Below are 15,097 nucleotides of genomic sequence, written 5' to 3' on the forward strand. Positions count from 1 at the left end.
GAAATGACACTGGCGTTGCTCTTCGTTATTCATTTTATTCAATTCTTTGTTCAAAGGGGAAACGGCAATGGTGTTGCACTTAGTTATTCGTTTCACTCATTTCTATATAAAAGAGAAAACGGCACGGGTGTTGCTCTTTGTTATTCATTTCGTTCGTTTCTCTATTCAGAGAGAAATGGCACTGGCGTTACTCTTCGTTATTCATTTCATTCAATTCTTTATTCAAAGGGGAAACGGCAGTGGTGTTGCTCTTTGTTATTCATTTGTGTATTCAAAGAGGAAACGGCACTGTTGTTGTTCCTCGTTATTCATTTTGTAACTGCTTTCTAGATCTGCTCCTATCGTCCGACCAATGGATACTTTCAGAACAGCTAAGCTTACCTGATTAAGACATTGAAGAACATCTCCAAAAAGGAATTACAGAACTTTTCCCTGATCGTTCTCAGGTATAGACAATGAAATGAGCATAAAGTACCGAGAAGTTCGGGTGTCTCGTCTCAAAATCCTCCAAGGCATCCACAGAATCGCTCAGATCGAGACACAAAGAAACAATGTGAACACATGAGGGGAACACACATAAAATAAAATAAAATAAAATAATAATATACTGCAGAAGAAAATAATCACAACACGAAACACTGACATAAATATGGATAACTCGCTACTTCAATACACACAAAATTACACTTCACATTTCAACACACAATATCCCTTTTAAATCTTTATAAGATATGTACACGAATGAAATTTTATATTTTGGGGATCACTATAAGCACTTTTATCATACTACTAAATAATGCACATTGGAGCCAAAACTGGGGTATTATTAAGAATAGTCCCACAACGTAAATTCCTGGCTGTTACGATGAGAATCCTACAAAAATTCACAAAGGTAATTCGCTGGGATAAATGCCTGTAATCGCAATGTAAAAACCCAAAGAATTGAAAGGAACCGATAACTTATTGGAACTTGGCCAGATGATTAGAGAATTAACTAAATGCGGCTAGTGGTTAATGAAGTCCTTGGGCGACTATATAATAACTTATGCCCCTTCGGTTAACTATATGACGAATAGCGCACGTGTAGTTTCTATGTTGGTATCCAAAGAATTGATAAGAACCGATAACTCTTATTAGAACTTGGTCAGTGGACTAGAGAATTAACTAAATGTGGCTAGTGGTTAATGAAGTCCTTGGGCGACTATATAATAACTTATGCCCCTTCGGTTAACTATATGACGAATAGCGCACGTATAGTTTCTATGTTGGTATCCAAAGAATTGATAGGAACCGATAACTCTTATTAGAACTTGGTCAGATGATTAGAGAATTAACTAAATGTAGCTAGTCGTTAATAAAGTCCTTGGGTGACTATATAATAACTTATGCCCCTTCGATTAACTATATGACGAACAGCGCACTTATAGTTTCTATGTTGGTATCCAAAGAATTGATAAGAACCGATAACTCTTATTAGAACTTGGTCAGTGGACTAGAGAGTTAACTAAATGTGGCTAGTGGTTAATGAAGTCCTTGGGCGACTATATAATAACTTATGCCCCTTCGGTTAACTATATGACGAATAGCGCACGTATAGTTTCTATGTTGGTATCCAAAGAATTGATAGGAACCGATAACTCTTATTAGAACTTGGTCAGATGATTAGAGAATTAACTAAATGTGGCTAGTGGTTAATGAAGTCCTTGGGTGACTATATAATAACTTATGCCCCTTCGATTAACTATATGACGAATAACGCACGTATAGTTTCTATGTTGGTATTCAAAGAATTGATAAGAACCGATAACTCTTATTAGAACTTGGTCAGTGGACTAGAGAGTTAACTAAATGTGGCTAGTGGTTAATGAAGTCCTTGGGTGACTATATAACTTATGCCCCTTCGATTAACTATATGACGTATAGCGCACGTATAGTTTCTATGTTGGTATCCAAAGAATTGATAAGAACCGGTAACTCTTATTAGAACTTGGTCAGTGGACTAGAGAGTTAACTAAATGTGGCTAGTCGTTAATGAAGTCCTTGGGTGACTATATAATAACTTATGCCCCTTCGATTAACTATATGACGAATAGCGCACTTATAGTTTCTATGTTGGTATCCAAAGAATTGATAAGAACCGATAACTCTTATTAGAACTTGGTCAGTGGACTAGAGAGTTAACTAAATGTGGCTAGTGGTTAATGAAGTCCTTGGGCGTCTATATAATAACTTATGCCTCTTCGGTTAACTATATGACGAATAACGCACGTATAGTTTCTATGTTGGTATTCAAAGAATTGAAAGGAACCGATAACTTATTGGAACTTGGTCAGATGATTAGAGAATTAACTAAATGTGGCTAGTGGTTAATGAAGTCCTTGGGCGACTATATAATAACTTATGCCCCTTCGGTTAACTATATGACGAATAGCGCACGTATAGTTTCTATGTTGGTATCCAAAGAATTGGAAGGAACCGATAACTTATTGGAACTTGGTCAGATGATTAGAGAATTAACTAAATGTGGCTAGTGGTTAATGAAGTCCTTGGGCGATCATATAATAACTTATGCCTCTTCGGTTAACTTGCAGTTCATTTTATAATATAACCTAATTTAAGCAACCTGTATGTATATGTAAATTAAACGCTAAATGAACTTTTGTTGTGGGTAGATTCTGACAAGAAAAAATAGGACACAAAAATATAATAGTGTATGATAGTTTACTGCGTCGGTAATATGCATATTCTCATTTCCTTTAACGTTAACGTTAAGTTAATCATTAATTTTTGTTAAGGAGGGAAGTACTGAACAAAAGTATTCCAGGAATTCAACACAACACCAAACGCTTTGATGAATGATAAAGTGGTTTATTCTTATGAACATACAGTGAAACTTTGTGTTGGGCTAGTGGTATTTTGATAGTTTGATATTTTTTATTGATTTTTGGAGCGTGGTATTATTTTAAGGAATGAGAGAAAATTTAGACCAGTACGAGGGAACTTCTACTTAACTTGTTTATTATCACTGTCACAAGTTGAAAAATAAACTTTTCCCACTTTACCGATATCTCAACAATCCCTTCTCATTAAAAATAATGTAATGTAAAACAATGGTGTGTTGATTATTATCCATCCCTAATCTTTTGAGGAGTGTTAAAAATACACAGTAGTTCATCATTCAGGAAAACAGTGCCTGTGATTCAAAATGTTGTGAAAAAAGAATGAAATACAAAGATATTGGAAATAAGTTAAGTCAGGACATTTCTCGATTTTCTAGGCATCTTCGCAACACTCGGGGCAGCTCTTTAGAAAACAGTACGGTACTGCGAAAATCAGTAGTTCTGATCACCATTAAGAGATGATTAATTCAAACGTGAGAACTTTGAGATAAGAATGGGCTGGGCATGGCGTCTGTCAGACGTTCAAGCACCTGGTCTGCTAGTATTTCCATAAGGAATCGAAGAAAGCACTTAATTCAGTTCCAAATAATTATATAACGTAGTCTTTGTATATTAATGAATAAGGAAGAAACACTGAAGTGTCCAGATATTCGAAGTACGATTCTCACGCATGTAGTTCACAAAATGAATATTGCCTTTCTTTTTGTTACTCACTAAAATCCTTTCGCTATGAAACGTTTCGCGTATACGTGTTGGTGAACGATGAAAGGTTCTATTGCTCTAACTTGTGAAAGCCGAGTTGTTCCCTACTCCCATCGAAGAAAAGAAATTATTTTCGTCGCAAGAATAAAATATAAATCGAAGAATGGTTTCTGTTATTCCAAAATATACAGAGCGTCCCAAAAATTACTCATATAACCAGGTAACGGTTATAATTTCACTCATTTCTTTATTCAAAGGGGAAACGACACTGGCATTGCTCTTCGTCATTTTATTTGACTCTTTAATTTCAACGAAATTGTGGAGACGGAAAAAGGCCAATGTCATTTCTCTTAATCTGTTCTCCCCTTGCGTGTGACCTGGCCTGAGAATCGATAGAGAGGGCAATGCCAAAGGCGCTTATCTTCGTTATTTATTTCACACATTCTCTTACTTTGAACGAAGACGTGGGGACAGCATCTATTCCATTAATTCCTTTATTTTCAATTTATTCATAGGGGCATCAGGTGGGAGATGGGATGGGGGTGACTTTACGGACTTTTTTCGTTTCACTTTCATTGTAAAGGGAAAGTGGGTGACACCGTAAACTAATTCTCCCCTTGCGAAAACAGGGCACTTTAGCTAGTATAATACGGAGTGAGCACAAAAACAGTCTCTGATTTGAAAAAAGTACAACTTCAATACCGAAAGTATTATTCTGCTCAAACTTTCGCAGTAGTTCGAAACGTTTTTCGTGAAACGCATCGAAATGTTTTTCGTGAAATTGATTGGAATTAAACGCGCGATGTGTGCGCCATCTGTTACACGAAAACCATCGAGACGATTATCTAGCTCCAGGCAAATCTTCTTAAGCCCAACCAATGGAATGAAGTTTATAGCTGCACTAATACTATTCTGAAGGTCTAGTAGACCTAGTCTATGTACTTACTCTTCAGGAATGCATCAGTGGAGTTACGAAGTCCATTACATGGGTTACGCTTCAGAAGACTTGGCTAGAGCTGAATTATCGTTTCGATGGTTCTCACGTTAACAGATGGCGCGTACATCACGTGTTTGTAATTGGAGTAAATACTACAAATAACTTTTTGATATTACATAACTACTACGAAAGTTTGAGCAGAACTTTTGGCATTAAAGTTATATCTTTTTTCAAAGCAGGGATTGTTTTTGTCTCCACCCTGTATAAGGAAAAAAGGAAAAAATATAGCATAATTTTGTTTTCCAAACTGTGCACCGCGCGCCCTATAGCGCCTTATTCAGAGGGATAAAGCATACTCGATCTTTATTTTCACCATAATTATGCTTTTCAGAACGCTAAATTGAATAAAATGTATTACACAAAGCAAGTTGTCTTTGTTTTATCACATCGAATTACAGTCTCATCTTCTATTTTTTTTGGGGGGGGGGGCGGCAGGGAAAGAGCAATAAATTTGTAGGAACTGTGCCTTAGCGCTTCGGGGAGGGGAGAATCGGTAGCACTGGCTTAGGGTGACATTGGGCGCCGCAAATTGGAAATGCAACTTTTTGTTTTGTTTTCTAGTTCGACTATACGTTTATTGTTGAAAAATAAACATCGGTCAAAAATCGATGTGGAACAGGAAACGAGGGTAGTTGTATTTCATTTCAGAAAGGTTTGCAGTGAATAACAGGCTCATCTATCCCACTAATTATGGAAGTTGGAAAAACTGAAAGAGCGTGGGATCTACTTTAATCTATGTAATCTATCGATTGTAAACTAAATACAACAAAACAATGTCAATAAAAAAAAAAACTCCTTTTCTATATTTACTAGTCATTCCTTAAATTTTTTGTATCCATGGCCAAACAATAATTACAATCGTATATCAGTCTATTGTAATCAAAACCAAATATCAACAAACTTTTTACTTTGCGTGACAACTTTCTAATCTTAAAACAAAATCAGATGTTAAACAGCATTTACACGAAAATAAATATCGCATGTTCCTATTAGAAGCTTCCTATCAATATTTTTTATATACATGGTCACATGTACTCTTATTGAAATCCAGTTGTTGACTTTTTATACAGGAACATTAATCCAATTGATTCAAGGAAAAGTGTGTTGGTTGTAGTCGATTGAGTTTACATAGACGATATAGTCGTTGAAATATTGTTAAGCTGTGATTTGTGTCAAATTTTATGAAGTTTGAAATCAACCATGTATTAAGTGTAAGTAACATTATAACTAGGAGATAACGAAAGTTCAACTAGATTCTGTCTGCAAATTAACTATTATAACCATTTTCAATCTGTTAATTAGCTTGTGATTAATGGGAGGTACAGCAAGCTTGCTGTTCAAGGACGTTATAAAGTAGAGGATATGCTCATATGTATCTTCATCCTATTGACTCAATGAAGCCAAGGGGGGGGGCGGTGGCTCAGTGGTAGAGCGTTCACCTCCGGTCCTTGGGGTTTCTGGTTCGATCCCAGTTCGCGCCGTGTGAACTTTGTGGTGAACAAACACCGTGCTCGTGGGTTTTCTCGGGGTTCTCCCGTTTCCTCCCATTTTCTTCATTCCACCATTTCACTCATCTCTCATCATCACCTTCTCCTTTAGCCTAACCTGCATAACCACGGGACGTAAATCTTAAAGATTTCATTTCATTTTTTTCAATGAAGCCAAGAAAAAGAACCGAGCATCGGCACGTCCGATTGGCTATTCTCGTTTACGCCATGAATGTTGTCGGGTGAAAACATTGTGGCCTTATTGAGCGGAGCGGATGGATTGGGGATGGGGAAACTGTCACGTATGGCTTCACGCTTTTGTTGTATGGGCAAATCCTTTATTTTATAACATCCTTGTTCCTGTTAACCGGCCACTACGGGTTCGAGCTAATGATGCTAACCTGGAACCAGAGATGTGCGTCTACGCGTAAAAAACGATAGTTTACGTTTACGTGTCAACTATGCGTAGACAATGTAAACAATGTAGACTATGTAGAATATGTCAACAACACGTAATTTAATATGGCGTCGTGGACAATAAAGGAGCTTTATTTTGTCGTTACCTTGCGAAATTGCGTACAAAATAAAATGCCTAGACCAGCGAATAGTAACTTTCGAATATTTAGTTTCGTCTTGATGAAGGAAAATGAAAAATATTATGCATTTTGTAAAATATGCAAGAAAAAATAGGCAAATACAGCAGATTCAATACTGAAAGCCCACAGGTGAGAATTAGTTTTGTAAATTTCATTATAAAAGCAGTGCTCGAAGTGGAAAATCTAAGGAAGTAGTCAGGGGCGTCATTTAGGGGGACAGGGAGGGGCAATTGCCCCCCATGAGTTTGAGATTTATATAGATTTTATCAAAAGAATAATGGTAAATCAGTTAAAAACGAGAAATTTTACTTAAATCAAGGGGTCTTGCCCCCCCCCCAAGCAAAATCTGAAATGACGCTCCTGGAAGTGGTATGTGCAGAGCAGAGTAAACATACAGATTAGATAATTCCCTCTACTTTTTATATGTTAGTCGTTTCCCTAATCTTTCGCTGCATCGAAATAAAACAACTGAATGAGGAAATATGAACAAACGAGCTACGAAATTCTTCCTTAGTGATTGTCTACATAGTCTACACGGGAAAAGGTGTAATGTAGATTACGTATAGACTACAGTAGACAATCGCGTAGACGTAAAATTATAGTTTACGGCACATCACTGCCTGGAACCTAATAAAATCCCATCTTGAAAGGTAGCAATTCCCATTTTGCTCTTAAATTTCTCACCCGCTCTACAAATTACAAAATGTATTAAATATGAAAATTGAAACTGCTATATGTTACTTACTTTTATTGATATTTTAGTCAATTATTCGTACATTTCGATCTTCTAAATTCCTAATAATTGTTGTCCTCAAATAAAAGAAACTGTTGAAATTGTTGATAAAAACAAGTACATTTTTATCAGAATTTAGTGTATTCATCACAGTTCATAATGTTTTAATGTTCTTTGTGCCATAATGTTCTAAAACGTAATAAAACTAGGCAAACTTCATTCTCTAGTTATTCCATGTGGCACGTTTTAGAAATTGACAGTAGTATGGTAATTAAAGTTCTACTGTTTATGATTTTCTTTTTTACTCCAGAGCAGTCGTTCTTTCAGAAAAAGTGTTCCAGGGGGTCACTGCTAATACTATTTTTTTTTATTTATTATTATATTATAGATGTATTATTTTGGTCTCGTCCGGGGGTTACTCTCAGAGCTCCGGGGGGGGGGGACTGTGCCCCCCAAAAAACAAGTGTGGAAGAAACATTGCTCCAGAGTACAATTTACGTACCTTGTTGTTGGTTTTTTTTTTTTTTTTTTTTTTTAGTATTCATAAGTTCCTACGTAAAGGCACTTTCAAATAACAAAATTGGATAATTAAAGCCGATTTTATGTTTATTCAAGCTTTATTAGCTTACTACCCTGTCCCTCTCATAGATTTTTTTTTTTTTTTTTTTTTTTTTTTGCGTTGGTGAAATAAATGTATTAAAAATCTCATATATGTTGTCAATTTTGATGGAAATTCCCTTTATCCCTATTCGGAAAATTTGTCAAAACATTCTTCAAAATGGAATTTTTCCCACGGGTTGACATCACTGGTCCGAGCCCTGGTTAGATAATGAAAAAGTCTGTTAAAACGAAAATCACCATTTCATAGCCCTGAAATTGTATACCATTTCTACAATGGTTGAAAAAGAAGACTTAAAATACTATAATTCAATAAATTTAACTTACCAAAATGAAAAGTTTTCAAGAAAGCTGCTCTTATAACATTCAGTTAAACAAAATAACGTATATTGAGTAAAGCACAGTAGATTAACAAAACCCACAAACTTATTTCAGGTGCATCCTCTGGGAAGAGCAAGAATGGCTCCAGAGTTTGACAAACACATGCTCTTTCAAAATACTAATCTACTAATAAAAAAACGTGATTTTTTTATGTCAGTGGACAATCTTGCTCCTCCTCTCTGTCAAAATCTGAAATTACGCTACTGACCTACCGGTATTTACGATGTGTGTGTGTGTGTATTGATTGAAGAAAAACACAAATTTGGCAAAACAGGATTGAGTTTACAATACTGTATTCTGTTATGGTTGTATGCAGGGGCGGCTTTAGGATTTTCATTTTGGATGGGCCCGCTCCCACGCTTACAGATACATATACAAATTTGATTGATTAATGGCAGTAGGAAATTACTTTTACAGTAGTGGTTGATGCTATTTGTTAAATAATTATCTACCATTAATATAAATACTGGAACACATATTTACTCTTTATTGTATCTTTTAGCACTTATTTATTGTTTTGAAAAAATTGGGTAGGCTCGTGCCTACCCTGCCTAAAGCCGCCACTGGTTGCATGTCTATTACTGTTGTAGAGCATCTAGCTGATATCGAAAATTGACTATTATTAAAAAAAATTATTATTATTATTATTATTCGGGCAGTTTATATGGTTGAAATTCATGGTTTCACCTGTTTGATTCTCCTGTTTTCAGTTTCTTATTTTTGAATGCTTTCCCTTTCAATTTGTTGATTCTGACTTTCAGGACATGGGACTGTTTATTTTCATTTCTGGAATCTACTAATTTCGTTTACTGCAAATCTTATCATTGTGTATATAACAATTTAATAGACCTAAGTAATTTACATTACAATATAATAGGATGGAGATTCATGACAAATCTTCAAAATAAAGAAAAAGTAATATGGTGACTTAGATAGGCCTATTCTCAATCTGCGCGTGATTTAATGTGAACTGCTATAGTACTTAGACTCTTAATGTTTTTCGTGTAATGCAATAACAAAGTAATTCTACTTTTATGTATCTAAAATATTTGCGATGGTAGAACATTACAAATCATCTTTAATGTATTTTAAACTAGGAAAATAGGTCTTATTAACTCGTTACATTTATACACACAAAATGTTTACTTAATTTGTCACTTTTCCTTTCACTATTCTACTAAATTTATTTGTAGTTTACAGTAAGAAGCTGCAATATAAAAAGATTCTCTGAAGCTTTCAATACGGCTCAGAGAGTGATACCGAAATATGACGTCACGCCAAAACGCTTGTTTCTGTTGTCGTGACGTAAGCAGCTAATTTTTCATTGTTTGAAGCGTTGTACCTCCGTAACGAAGAAATATTTTCCTGAGATTTTTGGTATGTGGTATGTTGAAAACTAGTTCTACATTATGGTGTCTTTAAATTACAACCTTTGGTCAGAAAGGAAAATGTCTATTATAGCGAGCCGTCCTCGTTCGATGAAATAAAATGCAGCGCCGAAATATAATTACACTGCTCTACGAAATGAAACTTTTTGAAAGCTGTTTTTGATTTGATACCTGATTTTATATAATTTGAGGTTGCTAATTACGAAAATGAAATTAGTTTTCCCCCATCACGTCAGGTTTTTTCACAAATCGGAAAACATGATTGCGTAAATTGTGCTATTTACACAGCAACGCTGCTAATATAGAGTAATATTATGACTATATATTTCTAACAAAGGAACATTTTTGCATCAGAACTAATCTTAACATCGATATTCTAAATAATTAAGGTCATCAGTGGCGTAACTAGGGGGGGAAATGGGGCTTGTGCTCCGGGCGCCGGATTGGGAGGGCCCAAATTGGGCAAATATTTGGGGGAACGTTTTGGTTTGGTTGGTCAGGGGGGACGCTAAGGCGCGTTTTTGCCCCAGGCGACAACTAGAGTATTTACGTCGCTGAAGGTCATTGATAAACAATTTACCTAATTTTTGTCTCTGTTTTTTCACTTGGAAGCTCCTAAAACTAGACTTCCTTTTGTGAGTAGTTTGTGAATCTTCACGTACCAACGTTCCAACAGTAATCCGCCAACATTGTTGCTCTCCAACGTCCCTGATAATGGAATTCAATTGCTTTGATGTCCTGGTGAAATTTTTCATAATGTTCTTCACTTTAATCACCGAAGTTAGAAGAAAAGCTGTCTAAATGTGAATACAAAAAATAAATCTTAAGACTCATTTTGTACCATAAACTTTTAAACTTCTGGAGCATATTAGACACAATGTACTTGTAATTTTCGTCTCTGTTGTTCCCGAGAAAATTATGACACGTCCCCGAATGGATTTAATGTTTACTTTTCAACACTTGTCATACAATGTTCAAAGTCTGACTGATCTGAGACTTACTGATCTGAGGACCGATGAATATTCCTTCTTTTAACTTAGCACTTGAAAGTTGTGGGAATTTTGTCACTAGACACTGGAAGTACTGCCCATCTTTATTCAGACCTTTGACAAATTGTTTCATTAGGCGCAGTTTAATATGCAAGGTGGTAATATGAATTTTGAAGGGTTTACGAGGCAGATTTTTTCACATTTTTACTTCCTATATTGCGTATTTCCCTAACAATCAATTTGAGTCCAGTGTTTATCGCATTCTCTGCTGTTCCATTCGCAAAATGTGGCATGGATATTTGGTGTATCGTTACTGCTAACCAAGAAGCATACATATCACCTTCAGATCGCCGCCGCACAATAACCACTGATGATCCTCCTATTTTATTTAAAAAAAAAAAATCCATATTTTCGTAAATCTCCTTTAAATCTACAGAATGAATAATGGGTATACAGAGGTTGCTGTTGGTGGTAAAAGAGAATATGACCTGTGTGAAACATACAGTATGTTCATACATTGCAAAAGATGTAATATTCAATGTAAGGGACGCAGTGAAATTCATCTGATGCGGACGATAGAGTTTCGCAGTCATGTCAATAAAAGATTTCCAAGTCTTAATTGTTAATACTTGAACCGCTTACTGAAAAAAGCAAACATGACCACATTTCGTAATTTTACAGGAGAGACAAAAAAACTGATGAAAACTATCTTTACGATATTTTCACCATAACATGTATTTTTCCTTTAATGATAGAAGTATACGGGATTATAATACACATACAAAAGTTGTGTATGATGTAAGGGGATAGAGGCGGGGGGGGGGGCACTGTTTTGTGTTTTGGTTAAGTTTTCTTTCTGCAGTAAATGGATTGTTCAAACGAATTGTGGATTGAATTGACTAAAGAAAACGACAATGAAATTGATAAATATCTTTTATTGGAAGAAAAAGCCCTTAAACATTTCTGAATATGTGAGTGGTGGAACTACAAATCAGTCATTGTCATCAGAACGTGTTTCCATCTGATAGAGACCTGCACGGGCTGGGCCCGGCCCGAGGCCCGAAGCCCGGCCCGGCCTGCGGGCCGGGCTTGGGCGGGCCGACTCTGTTATTTCTTTGGGCCGGGCCGGGCTTGGGCTGGCCGACACTGATTTCTTTTCAGGTCGGGCCGGGCTGGAGCCGATCAATTGCAATTCTTTAATAATTATTGACTTTCGTTAAATGATAATTGTAATAAAGCCAAACGTTGAAGAAGTGTGCCCGAGAAAAATGTTACAAAGAATGCAATAGCTATTTACAGTTTGTGTTGCTTAGCGGCTCCCTTTCACTATAGAGGATTGCAGACATTATGCGGTAAATTGAGCTCTGACCTTGACCTTCACTGAACTCAAAATATGAAAAGAAGGGGTGGGAATGTTTTGCCTGTCGCTAAACAATATTGCCATCTTCACTTTATGCTAAAAATCAATTAAGTTAGATTTTTATTACAGGGAATGGAGTTTTTGTTCTCTCGATGATAGACAAAGTTCTAGGAGGCAATGCTACCATTCGGAAGGCAAGCGTCAGGTTGTGAACCAAAGTTTAGAAAATGTTTCTGAGGGTTAGGTCAAATTTAGTACTAAATTTTGAGAAAGATTCGGGCTCGAGCTAATTTTTTCAAAAATTTATCGGGCCGGGGTCGGGCCAAAAACTTTTGAAATTTATCGGGCCCGGGCCGGGCTTGGGCCAAAATTTTGAAAAACTTATCGGGCCGGGCCGGGCTCGGGCCGAAAATCTCCAAAACTTTTCGGGCCCGGGCTGGGCCGGGCCTAGGTACGTTCGGGCTGGATTGGGCTCGGGCCGAAAAATTCGGCCCGTGCAGGTCTCTACCATCTGATGGGCCAGGATTCTGTTGAACTCCAAGACAGTATCTTTTCTTGAGGCATGTAGACCAATGTTTTTTGATGTCATCCATTTTCTTGTTATTTATGGGCAGGACAGAGTTGTAGGCTTGTCTGAAAAACAGGTTAAAGTGTTTAGAAGAGTTCCTCAGCCTAGAAGTATTCGCCATTAAACCACCAATATTCATGTTATACTGAATATTATGTGGAGTTAGAGATGTACATCTTATGTATTTTGAAATGCTGAAATTCGTTTTTAGGTATTTAGGGACGTTTTTGCCATAAGAGTCATCGCTCAGACACGCTTTCTTGTAAAATCCAGGCCTCCAAGAACTCATGTCAATGAAATCAGTCGCTTTCATTCGAACAGTGGAAAACTTGTTGGAGATAGTCGAGGAAGTTTTTATGAGCTTAACAATGTCATCCACTGTGTAGTGTCTTTCCTCCTTCCTCAGCGTCTTCCGTATTATCCCGAAATCCCTAACATTGGACAGGAACGAGTGACCTCTAACAGGGAAACTACAAAGTCTCATTTACTGCCGATAGGGAACTCGTCCGGGACCAGTTTCCTTTCTGCAGTAAACGGAAATTTAAAGACGTCACAATGCCCATTGTTACTGAGCGGACAAGAGTCATTTCGGTGTTAAACGATCCATTGACCTATTACAAACCATTATCGTCAGAAAAAAGAAAATGTGTAAATGTTCGACATGTTTGCGTTCTGCAGTAAGCGGTTCACTTTTGAGTGCCTCATATTTGTATTGGTCAGAATAAACACTTGAAATTTTCGAACAACAAAAGAAGGGTTTTGGTAAAGCTTTGAAGCTACATGCACTAAATCTCATTAACAAAAATACACTATTGTATATTCTGTCATATGTTTTCCCCTCCTCCAAGTCGACTTTCTTTAAACGTACTGTTACAAAATAAAATAGCTTCCCAATACCTTCCTAGCTCTTACAGCAGAGGCTAGTTTTGGTTTTACAGCCCTGTCAGTCAGTTTTATCATGCATATTTTGAAGGTCTAGTCGTAGTTTTTACGAAAGGTTTGTAACCACGTTAGTTTTTTTTCACAAATTTTGACAAATCTACTTTCTTGTTTTTAACAATAAATGAGTGTTTTGGACTATAAACAGTGCAAAGAGTTGTGTCATGTTATTGTAACTGTCGTTGATGGTGAAACTATGGTTGACAGTGAGGAAGAACGTGAAAATAATCAAATAAAAATGTTGTTGGATATCTTCTGATGAAGACTCTAGTAATACTGCTAATGAAGCGCATCCACCTCACTAACCCTATGGCAAACCCGCCACAAGAAATCAGAAAAAAAAACTTACTTTTACTGACCATCTAGGACAAGGAGAATGACAACACATTTGTGTAAGCACGAGAGGAAGGCGATTTGTGCTAAAACTAGAGCTGTGTGTTGAACGGTGAGTGGCGAGGAAAAAAGAAAAAAGTTTGGAATGACAACTTCCAAGTTTCCACCTAATTACTTTTTTCGAAGTTGATATACAAAGTGCTACGATTTTTAGTTGCCTTGGTCCTTTTACTTCAGTTATATATTATTGTAATATCTATAAGACAATTTTCCCACATAAATGTAACTATATCTTCATGACGTCATATTTGCAATTCAAGTATAGCTACAGCTAGCAAGTTATATACATAACATTTTACATGTACTTGTTCAATAAAGTATTCCAAAGGCATCCAATATTATTGTCCATATAATTCTATAAACAAGCCCATGTTTAGATTTAAAAAATAATAATATATACAGAAATAATATAAACACTAAAATTGAGTCGTAAATTTTACGAATGGTTTGTAGCGACGTCGGCAAAAAATAAGGTTTGTAATCCAGGGTTAAGTAGCAAATGCAATGCAGTTAAGTAGGCCTACAAATTTTTCACAGCCAAAAACATTGTGTTATTTTCCTTTGCTCCTATTTAAAGAATTTTCCTTTGCTCTGTACATACCAGTGTGTGTGTGTGTGTGTGTGTGTGTGTGTGTGTGACAGAGAACAGTCTCTTGTTGTTATGCTACACTAAATTTTTATCAAGGTGCTTGGACAGGGCATTGCAACAGCCAAAAGCGATCATTCTATAGATATATTTTCAAGAGACTAATTTTAACTTGTTAAACTTGACAGAACTATTTTTGGTTGTAAACAAATCCACTTCAGAACGGTTATGGGAATTTACAACTATTTACAGCGTTTCATACTAATGATAAGAAATAAAATTTTAAAACATTAGAAACTATGCTCTTTCAAAATGTTCGAAATGGGTGACAGCATTAATTTCCGGAGCATTATAATTTCGATCCTTTTACTGTAAAATATATTTTGTAAAATGTAACGGAAACTCAGAAGGATCCCTTGCCAATTTCTCAGGAGGTGAAGAATATGCTTAATGTTTGTAT

Source organism: Thermobia domestica, chromosome 3 (assembly GCF_964235325.1).
Source record: "Thermobia domestica chromosome 3, izTheDome1.hap1.1, whole genome shotgun sequence".
Lineage (NCBI taxonomy): Eukaryota > Metazoa > Arthropoda > Insecta > Zygentoma > Lepismatidae > Thermobia > Thermobia domestica.